Genomic DNA, 11,857 nt, shown 5'->3' with positions numbered 1-11,857 from the left:
TCCATAAAAGGAATGGATTTCATAGACTCCGGGACCTAGCATAGGGTCATTCTTGTCCTTGGTTGATCTGAAGAGCTAACTGAGGATTTTATGGGGCTTGAAAAAGGTCTTGTTTTTCTTTAAAGATAGGATTTTAGATAAATGATTAGCAACCCCTCGAATATAGGGCAGGGTTACTTTGGCTAAGAGAAGGTTATAGGAAAGGATTTTTGTTTGGGAGTGGAGAATGGAGTGAAAGGATTTTTGATCTAGGATGAGGAATAACCATTAGATTTAATGGATTTGGTGAGATGTGATTTTTAAATTGGAAAGGAATGAGGAGAGGAGATTTAAATGGCTATGTTGACAAGGGTTTTCAGCATGACATATTTATGAGCAAGATGATGGTGGGAGTTGACATGAAGGTACCTATCGGTGTGAGTGTTATTTTGATAGACTTGATGAAAACAACATCATGATTAGCTTTGATGTCGTTTCCTCATTTACCAAAATTCATGTGCCATAAGCCATTGAGATCATTTCTAAGCTAGTAGACTCTGAAACACTCAATGTTATCAAAATTTTCCTTACCACTACCTTTTTCACCTTTGAGGGAGCATGCTACGAGCAAATCGAGGGATAAATTATGGGTTCTTCCCTTTCTCCTGTTGTGGGTAACATTTTTATGGAGCACTTCGAAGTTGTGACCCTAGAGACCTACCATTTAAAACCTAAATTTTGAAAGCGGTTTGTTGATGACACCTTTGCTATTCAGTCCCATAGTTTACTAGCTCTCCAAGCATTCTGTTGTCTTGGCGACAGACACCCTCCAAAATTTTGCGTACACTTGAATTTTGGAGCCTACTTTGGATCTTGCGATCGGTCGGTCTATAGTCACTTCTTGGTCAGTTGATGCTTTTGAGCTCCCTGCTTGATCAAAAGTGTCGAAGTCACTTGATCACACATGCTCAGTCCGTAATAAGTTCATGGGTGCATCCTTTTACGCAAGATTGGACAAGAATAGCATGCTCCACCAAGATTGTTCATGTGCAATGTCCAATCCATGTCGACAGTTAGTGCAGACTGACAATGACAATTTATTACTTTCTAGCTACGTTCGTACTTCCATTTTAGTGAGTTTTTCAAACTCTTTCTTTCGTGCACCTTTGGTTTCACTAGTATTTTTTTCATGTTTTCGGCCGTCGCTTTCACTTGCCTTCACTCTAACTAGTGTCGTTTTCATGTTTTCTTTGCTCTGGCATGTGTTACTTTCACTTTCATTCAGATATCACAAGAGTCATTCATAATTTAGCAATTAGCGTCTTTTCACATGTTAGCTATCGTACAATGTATATATGCTTCTTCTAGTGGTTTTAAGGCATTATCTTTGTGTGAATGAGTTGGTCTAACCATGAAAACATCAGTCACACTCATTCCCAAAGTTTTTAGTAATGTCGCATGAGTGTCATGGTCATCGCAAAGTGTACCTTTAATGTCGCACTTGTTGCAAAGTCATCGTAAGGTTGAAGCATTGAGGGAAATATGTTGTTAACGTGTTTCAGATGATCTATGTTATTTTGTCATCAAAGTGTTTCAAGTGTGTGATCACAATCAAGTCATATCATTGTTCACATTAGTCTCTTTAGTCCCACACTAAGCCAATTTCAGAAATTCCCTAACAACCTAGCTTCATCTGGCCTTCCTCAACTGCGCACTACGTAGTTCCAACCCTCAAGTTTCATCCTTATACCTTGACTTTGCACAATGCACAGTTCCTGATTCCCTGGACTGATGCACTGCGCAGTTCCAGTGCTCAAGCCTGGCCTTGTCTCCCAAAATTGCACAATTCATCCTCCCAGACTGGCCTTAACTTCGCATTGCACAGTCTCTAGCCTCAAGCTCATTCTTGAGCTCCTGAAATATGCAATGGCCTAACCTCCTCTACCTCCCAAAACTATTTAGTTCTCCCAAGTAGTGAAAAACCTTGCAACTAAGCTCACTAAGTCCAGAAACTGCACAATTTATCTCCCTAGTCCTGCCTAAACTGCACACTGCACAGTCTCAAGGCTCAAGCTCACCCCTTACTTCTTGAGTTGCACATTTTTGTAGTTACTGAGCCTATTTCCCATCCTGTCATCTGGTTCTAGCTCAGTCAGTGGATCAATATGCACCATATTATATTAGGGTTTTAGCGAATTGATATCATCTTATCATGAGTGGATTACAAATGTAGGTAATATATCATGCTATGGCAAGATGATGAAGAAGGAGATGGAGAAGTAGGACATGCTAGAAGACACACATGGAGCTGAAGAAATACGATGATCATCACGCGAGAAGACGAACGAACACCGAACTCTAACAGAAGATCAAGATCAAGATCACATGGAAGACTCCTCATCTCCAAGTCATAAGGAGGAGGAAGAAGAAGAACATGTATCATATTTTCAAGAAGACACAAAGAAAGAAGTAGCAAGAAGGACAACTTAGCACTGTCACATCATCATGCAGTTCATGTCATCAGTGTCATGTCATGTCCTGTCACAAGTCATCATATGCTACATCATTATTGTGGATTATGTAATTACCTATTCGAAATGTAATGTAAAGTGGAACTATAAAGGACACATTCAAAATATGAAGAGTCATGTAAGGTCGAAAATTCATAGCAAGTCAAACAGTCACGAGAGTAGTCAAAGAGTCATAGGAAAGGTGAAGCATCACCTCTTGGATACATATACACCCTCATTGTATGAGCAAAGGAATTTTCACTTTGGCTCCTCCAATAAGGTATTAGAGAGATAAGCTAGTTCTTTTGAGGATCAAGGAATGGCTCCAACGCTCCACTATTGGAGCTAGTGGTGTTCATTGTTTACATGTTTCTTGGAACTTTTACTCAATATAAGAAGCCCTATGGGCTAGCATGTTCTTTATGCATGGATTATGGATATTTGTAAGACTCTTTTGTGAATGTTTTTAATTCTTGTTTACTTTCATTTGTGCTAAAGTAGTTCAACTATTTTGGTTATTTTGGTACTTATCATATTGAGAATTTGTTATAATTTCTATTACCACTGTTGCATCATCGTGGACTATTCCATTGGATATTAGACAGATCGTCATTGTTACATTGGTTGCACCTACCATTGCATCTCTATGGACTATTCCTCTTGATGTTGTATGGATCCTTCTCGTTTATGTGTGTCTCTACTAGGGTGGTACTACTACCTCTCTCTTAGAGGCTGACTCCCCCCCGCCCCTCCCCCCCCATGGAGTGAAATAACTTTGACACACATACAATCGAACACTCACCAAGTACACCCCCTTGCTTTCAAAGGCACATTTTCATTCCTCTCTCTTTCTGATAGTTAGAGCCAAGGCATATATTTAAGATAATTGACAACTGGGCCAAATTCTGTATGGGGCTCCTACTCTAAACGGTGTGAGGTCTAATTGGGACTTCACATCGAGGAAACCCCTTGGTTGACGGATTTCCATCACCATCAACACCTATATTTCACATCTCAATAAAATTTCCCCTCACATCCAGTTCACTATGGAACTCGAAGAAGACAAATCCATTCCCTTTCTTGATGTCTTTGTTTCTTGCCTCCCTAATGGCTTCCTTACCCACCAAGTTTATTGAAAGAAGACTCACACCGATTGGTACCTTCATGCCAACTCCCACTATCATCTTGATCAAAACTTTGTTGTGCTTAAAATCCTTGTCAACAAAGCCATTCAGATCTCCTCTCCCCATTCCTTTCCCATTAAAAAATATCATCTCACCAAAGCCCTCAAATCCAGTGGTTATTCCTCATCCCTGATAAAAAAATCCTTTGACTCTGTTCTCCACTCCCAACCAAAAATCCTTTCCTATAACCCTCCCTTAGCCAAAGTAACTTTTCCCTACATTCAAGGGGTTATTGATCATTTATCTAAAATCCTATCTAAAAAGAACATTAAGACCTTTTTCAAACCCCATAAAACCCTCATCCAGCTCTTCAGATCAACCAAGGACAAGAATTGCCCTATGCTAGGTCTCGAAGTCTATGAAATCCCTTGGTCCTATGGAAAGTATTACATATGGAAAACTGGCAGATCATTCAAAGCTCGACTCAAAGAACATATGACTGACACCTTCCATAACTGTATTGTTAAATCCGTGATAGTTGAAAGCACTTAATTTGTTTTGATAAAACCAAAATCCTAGCCTTTGCCCCCTTCCATTTCAAATAGGTCATCATGGAAGCCCTTGAGATTGAAAGCATCCTAACAACTTTAATCAAGAAAATGGGTACTAATTAAGACATTCTTGGAAACCTACTATCCATTTATTGTCCTCCAAATCCAATCCCTCTAATTAGTCCACCTTAATCTCTTTCTCTTCTTTCCATCCCTTTACATCCCCAACCTTAGTTCTTCTCAACCCTCCTATTCTGTTAATTCTTCCTCTTCTTATTAATTTTTACTCCCTTATAGTCATATCTTTTATCCTTCCTAATTTAAATATAATTTCTAAGTTATTAATCATTTATTTTAAACTAAATAACTATTATTCTCTTAATCGTTTTACACCTAAATAAAAAATAAAATAAATTAATAAAAAATTAAATAATTAAATGAATTTAAATAAATTTATTTACCTTCATTATAATTTCATATATTGTCATGTTATTTATTTATTCTTTAATTCAACTTTGACTATAATCAAAATCATGTCAATTCAATTTCATTCATCCAAATCCATTCTAAATTAATATTTTCAATCTAAATTAATTAATTTTATTATTATTATTATTTTACTATTATCAATTGAAAATAGTTTAAAATAATATTTTTGCTATTATCAATTTAAATAATTAGTAAATTAGTATCTACAATCTAACTCAAATTAATTAAAAAAATGACTATAATAATTTGAGTAATTAATATCATTTTACCATTTAACTTGAATCATTAAATTCTAATAGTCATTTTCTCTCATTATAGTCAAAATTTAATCAACGATCTCTTCATCTCTCCCACAATTATCATATCATAAGGGCTATACTCTATATCCATCTTCTATTGAACTAGTCTAGCTCTCTTCACATCACCATAAAAGCTTAATGTCCCAAAAATTGGGTGAAGTGTTCACCCGAAACGTTACGCAGATAAATGACAACACAAATGTCACTAGAAGTTTTGATATACAGCATGTCTAAATTCTCACAATCATGAAATTTCTTCATCAAATGCATCAATCGATATACTAACATCATTTTAAACACAAAAACACTAATCGCAACAGAATTCCTCCAACAAAGACATCAACTTTCGCCTAAGGAAATCTAATGGAAGAAAACCTCAAAAGTGGATGGTTTCTCAATTTTTGTTTTGGCAATTTGTGATTACAATGCACTGCATGGATCTATGCATGACTCTATTGTTATTCAACAAATCATAAGGCTCCTTTCTTTCATTCTTCCCTTCTTGCCCAAAAGATACATTTAAGAATGAAAATACAAGAAGAGATAGGAGTTGTTCAAGTTTTACTTTTCATTTTCTAATCATTGATCTTACAATTACTTAATTATTTAAATCAATTTCAATCAATAATATAACAATAAAAAGTTTTTTATTAAAAAATAGGAAAACCTATCATAACTCATTTGTCAATTCAACAATGGGAAAATTCATCACTAACTATGATCCATGAATGTAGGTTGATTAGTCACTGTTATTCAAGGAGAACCATGCCACCTAGAATTACCTTTTGGTGATCCCTAAGGGGGCAAGCTTTCATTCTTGTCAGATGACTCTAAGTCTTAGGTTGTTAACCTATTTCCTTAAGTCCAAGAAAGACTAACTCTTAGCCAAGCAAAATCAATTTTAAAGCAAACTGTAAACCTAAATAATTCAACCAGGGAAAAAATCAAAATAACTATATATTTGTTTATATTATCTATAAATTTGTAAAATAAAAATTGTTTAACTAATATTTCTACAAGGAAAAATGAATAAAAATAAATATATAACTAAAGCCTTAAAAACATAAATATATAAATTATTAATAATATAACTTTATTTATTTTAATTAAATACATAGATACATACATATATTTGTCTATATTATCAATAAATTTGTAAAATAAAAAGGGTTTGACTAATATTTCAACCAGGAAAAATGAATAAACATAAATATGTAACTAAGGCGTTAGAAACATAAATATATAAATGATTAATAATATAATTTTAATTATTTGAATTAAATGCATAAATAAATATATAAAAAAGAATTAAGAAAAATAAAAAGAAGAATGAGTCAACCTATATTTATTTTCATTATTGAATTTCCTAATCATTTGTTGGTTTAATATTTATTTTGATTTTCTTATCAATTATTTTATAATCAAATAACTTTTAATTTATTTATTAAATTTCGTAATCATTTGTTTGTTTAATATTTATTTTGCTTTTCTTCACCCTGTTGAATTATTTTATAATCAAATAATTTATAATTTTATTGATTACTTGATTTTCAAAATCTGGGATATAAATTCCTTTTATTCCTTTAATTTTGTTTTATATATTTATTTATGCATTTAATTAAAAAGGTTGTAATTTATAAATAATTCATTATATAATTAAATTAGTAGAGAAGGAATTGAAATTTTATTTAAAAAATAATTTACAGATTTTAATTTTAAATTAAATTAGTTATATCTATATATATATATATATATATATAACATTTCGCCTAACAAAGTAGAGGAGGATAATGTCTCTGTAGGGGACATGGAATTTAACTTTTACTCGATATTGCCAGAAACTCCACTTGTAAATGTTTATTGGAAGAGAGGAATCGTTACGCAAACAGAAGAAATCGAGTATGCAAAATCTCAAGGAAATCAAAGATCCCATTTTTTTGGAGTTTTCTACAAAAATTGTGAAAATGTCATAATTTGGAATTTTTCTTTATAAATTGTCTAACTCTAGAACTAGGGAGTAGGTTTTATAGTATGTACCATTCCTTATTTGTAATAATAGTATGTCTAAGAAATAGTCATGGAACCACTGGAAATAGTAAGAAAATTCCTATTATAATTTTTTCGACATTACCCACGACAGAGGAGGATAACCACCATACAAAAAACATGGAACCTAACCTTCGCTGGAAGTCATCATTGCATCAGCTGGTAAATCTTTATTGGACAAAATAAATATTTACATAAACAAAAGAAATCGAGTATGCAAGGAAATCAAAGATCCCGTTGGTTTGGAATTTTGTTTAGAAATTGAAATAGTCACAGTTGAGACATCTATAAATAGTCACTGATGATGAAAGCAACTTTGGAGACTCAGGCTATGAGGTGACGGTGCAGCATGAAAATTGTGTGAAGACAGAGAATGGAACAAAGAAGGAGTTGCATGTGCTGAAGCAACAACTCAAGGAAGAACATGAAGCTGCACAGACAAATGAATGAGTTGCAGTAGGAACAGGAACAACAGTGGGCGCAACATGCACTCATGGATGAAACTGTGCCTGTACAAGTTAAAGATCCATCCCAGCAGCTGGGACAAAGCAGACATGGTGAGCAGTGTCGTTGATCGCATAGAAGGGATTCAGCAACATGCATGTCATTGTGCGCACAGATGCAATCCAACCCATTCAACACACTCACCAAGGCGAAGACAAGAAGCAAGTCCAACTGGAGCTGAACATGTACTTCTACAAGTTGATACGCATGACCACCAACACACACTGAAGGTAAACATAGACACTATGCATTAGTGTGTTGCCAGTTCAGCCGCACCCAAGAAGACCACGCACATGTTAGTAGATGAGATGGATGAAGGAGCCAAACCAATGCACCGGTTGCAACGTAGCGAAGAGTTCACTTCAGTAATATGTTACCATGGGGTGCATGCACACCATCACAGACAAACAAGCTTGCTCAAGCCATGTTGTCTCACATGAGTACATGTGCATTGTAATGTAACATGTCAAGTGTAAGTCAAGTGTCAATAGTTGGATGTAACAGTCATAGAGTAGATGAAGAGTCATGAGGGCAAATGAACTGTCACAAAAGAGAATGTCAAGGGTCACCCCACCCTTTTCTATAAATAGAACCTCATAACTCATTGTAGAGGATTTTGGTCAACTAAGCTTCTGATAAGACTATCTTGGAGAGAGCTTGGACAGTATTGTAATGCATGTTGGCTTCTCCACTACGTAGAGCTAGTACATATCTTTGGAGGAGCATGTGGATGTGGCTGTAATGTTCCATTATTGGAACTAGTGGGTATACATGGATGTATTGTATGACTCGAACTTACACTTCTTAATAAAATAAAGCCAACACGTTTTCATGCATATTTTGTTATTGTAGTTGGACTATTCTGGTTGTTGTAGTAATGTATGTTGTTTAACTTACGTATTTGTGTATGAACTATTTTGTATGCAATTTTATGAATCTTATTGCAGATGTGCTATTGGTTTGAACATCACCTTAGATTTCTTGCTCTCTTGCTTTCCAGCTAGTGATGCATCTTTGCTCGTGTGTTCCCTTCGAAGCCAAGTACTATAAAATGTTTCCAAGGGGTGCACTCACCTCACTCCCCATGTGTTACAACCTTTCATGCACCTTCCTTAGCTCGTCGCAAGTGTCACACCATTTCTACCAACAGAGTTATCATACTTGCCTCTATGAGAAATCGTGGTCAAGGCATTACCGTACGACCCACTACTGGGACTCCTACACCAAATTATCTGAGGTCTAATTGGGACTTCTTACCGGGGAGATCCCTTGACATGTTGGCAGGTCCAGCATAGTTAACAGAGTCACAGGAAAGGTGAAGCATCACCTCTTGGTTATATATACACCCTCATTGTATGAGCAAAGGACTTTTCAATTTGTCTCCTCCCACAAGGTATTGGAGAGATAAGCTAGTTCTTTTGAGGATCAAGGAATGGCTCCAATGCTCCACTATTGGAGCTAGTGGTATTCATTGTTTACATGTGTCTTGGAACTTTTACTCAATATAAGAAGCCCTATGGGCTAGCATGTTCTTTATGCATGGATTATGGATATTTGTAATACTATTCTGTAAATGTTTGTAATTCATGTTTACTTTTATTTGTGCTAAAGTAGTTGGACTATTTCGGTTATTTTGGTACTTATCATATTGAGAATGTGTTGTAATTGCTATTACCATTGTTGCATCCTCGTGGACTATTTCATTGGATATTAGACATATTGTCCTCATTACATTGGTTGCACCTACCGTCATATATCTGTGGACTATTCTGCTTGATGTTGTATGGATCCTTCTCATTTATGTGTGTATCTACTAGGGTGGTACTACTACCTCTCTCTTAGAGGTTCACTTTTCCTCCCCTCCGGAGTGAAATAAATTTGACACACATACAATTGAACACTCAGCAGGCACACTCCCCTTGCTTTTCAAAGGCAAATTTTCATTCCTCCCTCTTTCCAAAAGTTAGAGCTAAGGAGTATCTTTAAGATAACTGAAAACTGGGCCAAATTATATATGGGTATCCTACTCCAAATGGTGTGAGGTCTAATTGGGACTTCACATCGAGGAGACCCCTTGGTTGACGGATTTCCATCACAATCAACGCTTTCATTTTGCATCTCAATAACATTTCCCCTCACATCCAGTTCACTATGGAACTCGAAGAAGACCAATCCATTCCCTTTCTTTATGTCTTTGTTTCTTGCCTTCCTAATGGCTTCCTTACCCACCAAGTTTATCGAAAGAAGACTCACACTGATAGGTACCTTCATGCCAACTCCCACTATTATCTTGATAAAAAATATGTTGTGCTTAAAACCCTTGTCAACAAAGCCATTTAGATCTCCTCTCCCCATTCCTTTCCCATTAAAAATGTCATCTCACCAAAACCCTCAAATCCAGTTGTTATTCCTCATCCCTGATCAAAAAATCCTTTCACTCTATTCTCCACCCCCAACCAAAAATACTTTCCTATAACCTTCCCTTAACCAAAGTAACTTTTCCCTATATTCAAGGGGTTACTCATCATTTATCTAAAATCCAATCTAAAAAGAACATCAAGACCTTTTTCAAACCCCATAAAACCCTCATCTAGCTCTTCAGATCAGCCAAGGACAAGAATGCCCCTATGCTAGGTTTCGAAGTCTATGAAATCCCTTGGTCCTATGGAAAATATTACATAGGGAAAACTGGTAGATCATTCAAATCCCAACTCAAAGAACATATGAATAACACCTTCCATAACTGCATTGTTAAATCGCCATAGTTGAAAACTCCCATAATACCAAGCATCTAATTTTCTTCGATAAAACCAAAATCCTAGCCTCTACCCCCTTCCATTTCAAATATATCATCAGGGAAGCCCTTGAGATTGAAAAGCATCCTAACAACGTTAATCGAGAAGATGAGTACTAATTAATCCATTCTTGAAAACCTAGTATCCATTTATTGTCCTCCAAATCCAATCTCTCTAATAATAATTTTAGTCCACCTTAATCTCTTTCTCTTATTTCCATCCCTTTACATCCCCAACCTTCGTTCTTCTCAACCCTCCTATTCCGTTAATTCTCCCTCTTCTTATTAATTTGTACTCCCTTATAGTCATATCTTTTATCCTTCCTAATTTAAATTATCATTTCTAAGTTATTAATCATTTATTTTAAACTAAATAACTAGTATTCTCTTAATCCTTTTACATCTAAATAAAAAATAAAAAATAAAATAAATTAATAAAAAATTAAATAATTAAATGAATTTAAATAAATATATTTACCTTCGTTATAATTTCATATATTATCATGTGAATTATTTATTTATTTATTCTTTAATTCAACTTTCACCATAATCAAAATCTTGTCAATTCAATTTCATTCATCCAAATCCATTCTAAAGTAATATTTGCAATCTAAATTAATTAATTTAATTATTATTATTATTATTTTACTATTATCAAATTAATTGATTTAATTATTATGATTATTTTACTATTATCAATTGAAAATAGTTTAAAATAATATTTTCACTATTATCAATTTGAATAATTAATAAATTAGTGTCTACAATCTAACTTAAATTAATTAAAAGAAAATGACCATATTAATTTGAGTAATTAATATAATTTTACTATTTAACTTGAATCATTAAATTCTAATATTCATTTTCTCTCATTATAGTCAAAATTTAATCAACTATCTCTTCATTCTCTCCCATCATTATCATCTCATAAGGGCTATACTTTATCTCTATTTTCTATTAACTAGTCTAGTTCTCTTCACATCACCATAAAATCTTAATGTCCCCAAAAATGGGTGAAGTGTTCCCGTGAAACGTTAAGCAAATAAATGACAACACAAATGTCACTAGAAGTTTTGATCTACATCAAGTCTAAATTCTCACAATCATGAAATTTCTTCATCAAATACATCAATCCATATAGAAGCATCATTTTAAACACATAGAAACACTAATTGCAACAAAATTCCTCCAACAAAGACATCAACTTTCGCCTAAGGAAATCTAATGGAAAAAAACCTCAAAAGTGGATGGTTTCTCAATTTTTGTTTTGGCAATTTGTGGTTACAATGCACTTCATGGATCTATGCATTACTCTATTTTTATTCAACAATTCATAAGGCTCCTTCCTTTCATTCTTCCCTTCTTGCCCAAAAGATACATTTAAGAATGAAAATACAAGAAGAGATAGTAGTTGTTCAAGTTTTACCTTTCATTTTCTAATCATTGATCTTACAATTACTTGATTATTTAAACCGATTTCAATCAATAATATAACAATAAAAAATATATTCTTTAAAAAATAGGAAAACTGATCATAACTTGTCAATTCAACAATGGAAAA

Source organism: Pinus tabuliformis, chromosome 6 (assembly GCF_031772625.1).
Source record: "Pinus tabuliformis cultivar Carrire ecotype Pingquan chromosome 6, CPIR1, whole genome shotgun sequence".
Taxonomy (NCBI): Eukaryota; Viridiplantae; Streptophyta; class Pinopsida; order Pinales; family Pinaceae; genus Pinus; species Pinus tabuliformis.
The sequence above is the reverse complement of the archived record's forward strand: the minus strand, read 5'-3'. Positions refer to the sequence as shown.